This window comes from Gorilla gorilla, chromosome 6 (genome assembly GCF_029281585.2).
Source record: "Gorilla gorilla gorilla isolate KB3781 chromosome 6, NHGRI_mGorGor1-v2.1_pri, whole genome shotgun sequence".
Lineage (NCBI taxonomy): Eukaryota > Metazoa > Chordata > Mammalia > Primates > Hominidae > Gorilla > Gorilla gorilla.
This window is the reverse complement of record NC_073230.2, coordinates 119272832-119277184: the sequence shown is the minus strand read 5'-3', so window position 1 is coordinate 119277184 and position 4353 is coordinate 119272832.

Below are 4353 nucleotides of genomic sequence, written 5' to 3'. Positions count from 1 at the left end.
CTAAGACTTTGTTAATCTACTACCATCGCTAGCAAAAAATTCAATTTTATATTTAGTGGTAACAATTCAACATTACCCCCAGAGATTCTTGAACACACAGGGGTATGTGTGACATTGATGTGATCTCTAAAGAATTACTAGACAATGATCTCACTTATATGTGGAATCTACAAAAGTTAAACTCATAGTAGTGATAGAGGCAAGAAGCAGACAAAGGCTTAGGCAGATAGGGAAGGGTCCCTGGAGAATCTCCGACCCGCCCCACAAGTGTTTACATCAGATATTTTGTGCAGATAAGGGAACCTGCACAGGGGGCTTTCCTGGGCATGCCTGCAGTGGACTAGAGGCCCACATGCACTGAGGGAAAGGGTAGAGTCACCAGGAATTCACGCCTTATGCAGACGAGGATCCTGGCCTCTTCAGCTCATGTGTGGTGGTCCTGGTATTCAATCTGTGAGGTGGAAACCTGCTTGCAAGGCCCCCACTCTTTGCTGAGAGCTTTCTTTTCACTTAATAAATTCCGCCCTCTTCACCCTTCAGGGTGTCTGTGTGCCTAATTCTTCCTGGTCATGAGACAAGAACCTGGATTAGCTGAGCTAAGGAGCAAAAAATCCTGCATTACTAGCAGAGAATAGAATCATGGTTATCAGGGGCTTGCAGTGTGAGGGATGTGGAAATTTGGTCAAAAGGTACAAAATTTCAGTTAGATGAAAGATAGCAATATTTATAGGAGGATATTCTTTTAAGCACAGAGTTCTTAAAATCAGCTGACTTCCCTTTAGTTATGTATACCTAACATTGAACAGTTGATTTTTGAAAATTTTCTGTGAACTCAAAAGAAAAAAATAAAAACAAGTGAAAAAGTACTCAACCAGCCAAACAAACAGATTGGTTAGACAGACAGCAAGTCCCTGACTCTAAGTAATCACAACACCCATTTTTTGAGGCTTCTGAGTTTTCTGAAGCCTAAAAGCTGAAGCAAATCAGTTTATTTTTGTTCACCAAGCATATAAATGCCAAATAACTAGTGTGGTCATTCCCAGACTGGAATAGATATTGAGATTGGTTCTTTTTTTTAAGCTTTTTAGTTGACATGTAATAATTATTGATAGTAACGGGATAGAGAGTGATATTTTGGTAATATGTATAATGTGTAATGATCCAGTCACGTAATTAGCATATCCATCACCTTGAATTAAGATTGGTTTTCAGAGTGTGTTATTTGGCATTTAATTATGTTCAGTGATCCCCCATTGAAAACCAAATCAAACCAAACCAAACCACATAAAAATATACTCTCGAAATTATGTTTCATTCAGCTGTCACTCTCTTTCTCTCTTCAAAGCCAGCCTCCCTCCTCACACACTCTACTGAAACTGCTTCTCTCACCACTAACCTATGAATGGCCAAATTGTGTAACCTAGGCATTGTGTAACTCTGTTGGTCCAAACGTATCTAACCAAACTCTTCTCCTCTTGCCTCTCATGGCTTTATATTCTTGTAGTTTTGTTCCTATGTTTATTTCTTCTCTATTTTCAGGGTCCCCTAATTCTGCCTTTCCTGAAATAGTGATACTCCTCAGAATTCTTCCTGAAATGTCAGAGAGTTATCTTAGAAGTGCTCACTGCAGGTCAGACAAAGAAATGAGAGCTATTAATACTATAATGGGCTGTCATTTTAGTCTTTTTAAAGTTTTGGTGATAATAGGACAAATATAAAAGTAATTCAGAAAAGAATAAAGCAATAAATGGATTACATGAAGCTAAGCCTGTGAGATGATCACAGAGTGGGGTGATAGACCCTTGCATAATGTAAGATTAAGTAATAATATGCTTGACAGCCAGCCACATGGAGTATTGGATTCTTGTCCCCTTAAAACTTGGAATTCATGGTCAAACAATTATTAAAAATTGGCCAGAGTATGTCCTTGGTAAAATGAGATAATAAATGTCTCCCTAATAGGTATTATTAAACTCTGGAAACATACAGAATTAAGACTAGGAATATTTAAGAAAATCAAAGCAGAATATTATTTTTATGTTAAAAAATGTATAATTTTTAGCATTTTATAGTACTGATAATGTTTAAGAGAATTTGCCATATTTGAATTATTGTCCAGCCTTAAAATAGCTATTTAAGGCTGGGCATGGTGGTGGCTCATGCCTGTAATCCCAGCGTTCTGAGAGGCCAAAGTAGGTGGATCATGTGAGGTCAGGAGTTCAAGACCAGCCTGACCAACATGGTGAAATCCCATCTCTACTAAAAATACAAAAATTAGCCAGGCATAGTGGCAGGTGCCTTTAATCCTGGCTACTAGGGAAACTGAGGCAGAAGAATTGCTTGAACCCGGGAGATGGAGGTTGCAGTGAGCCGAGATTGCACCACCACACTCCAGCCTGGGCGACAGAGCAAGACCCCATCTCAAAAATAAAATGCTATTTAAAACGGATAAATAATTATTTTGCCTTGTGATTTTAAGTAAAATCCATGACAGAAATCAGCATGGCCCATTCATTGCTCATTCTCTATCCATTTTGCAAAAACTAGAAACCTAAAGTCTACATTTTTCAAACTCCCTTGCAAGTACAGTTTTACATATAAATTCGATACACCTGAGTAAGACTTGGACTTATGATGAAATAACCTGGGGTTAAGGGGCATTCACTGTGCATGTGCAGATCATAGTAGAAACAACATGATTTTGGAGCCAATAGCTATAGACATGGCTTCCAGATTCAGCAGGTGGTGGCTTTCTAATTTGGCATCTACCTAATGGTGGCTTCCTTCAAGAGTCAGCAGCAGACAACAGCTTCCTTACTCTGCACCAATCATCTATGGCAGAAGTAGCAGCTCCCATTTTTCTGAGCATGCTGCCCTCAGTGCCTGGAAGGTCTCACCTTCCTATCTCCGCCTGAATTACATTAACTTAGCTTTCCAGATTCAGCCAATTTATCGGTTTGTCATGGAAGATTTTGGGAACACCCTCACACCCCACTGCCCTGGGTAAGTTAGGTCACCCTTCCATGTGTTCTCATTTATGCCTTGTGTATTCCCAGTTTACTAAGTAGCACACTCCATTATATTTATTGGTTTATTTGATCTATTTCTCCATTATATAGTAAGAGCCTTTTGGATAGAAACTATGTCTTTGTTTTAACTATGAAACCCCAGCCCTAAGTATATTTGGTACATAGTAGGCACTCAATACATCAATGAATGAAGGAATGTCTGAATGCCAGTGTGAGGCTTCCATGCAAATGTGGCCTTCTCATTGAAATCATTATTTCTAAACATATATGAGAAAATATTCCCAAAGAGAGAAACCTAATTACTCTGTAATTCAAATGAAGTAGCATCTAATCCACTCTCACATGTAACGTTCATGAATGGTCCATGAAGCACCATTGAATTTCCTAAATCTTTCTTTCCTGATAAGAGCCCATTAACTTAACAAAAAAGAGTGTTTATTTCCAGGCTCTGTTTTGGAGTGAGAAAAACACTTTACTAACTAAATATTTGTAAAGGGAAGAGTCAAATTAAAATGATGAGGCAGATTGGTTTCTTTAGCAGTTTTTACCTTGTAATTGCCCTATCTTGTTTGTTCAGTTACGACCAAAGAGAGACAAAGTATGGACTCCAGTGGTTGGAAGAATTTCTTAAAACATTAGACTAAGAATGTAGGCATTTTAGGTTTGCAGCACACTGATGAAAGAATTTTGCATTCATATTACTTCTACTTGTGATTTAGGCAATAGTTAAAGGTTTTTAGTATCAACAGTATTGTCACGGGAAGCAGAAAATTGCAATACAAAGAAAAATTTGGTAGCTGTCTAGTAATGACAATACCTGATACATTATATATGGCTGGCTGTTTTAATTTGAATTAATTAAGCTTGTTTATGTCTTCCAAATATCTACCTGCACAGATAAAGATAACTGGTAACCTTTTCTTTTTCTGATGGAATGGAATGTTTTTATGTGTCAAATTATAGATCATTAATGAAAAGTCAGAGAAAATGATGAAGATATCATACTGCTATCCCATCTACACAGTCAAGTTGAAGAAACTTTTAAACAAACATAATTACCATAGTACAATGAATTATTATATATATAGTACAATGAATTATTATAGTACAATTATATATAGTACAATGAATTATTTTCAAACACAAATCTTCATTTTCTATGTTTCTTGACTGGCTTTTATGGTATTCATATTCCCCATCAAGAAATATAGGACTATAGCCTATCATTCAAGTTATTGCTGAGAATCCTGCAGCAGTGTTCGCCTTCTGACTGGTGCATCTCACTCCTAACATTGTTCTGAACACCATTCATGTATTCAATAAA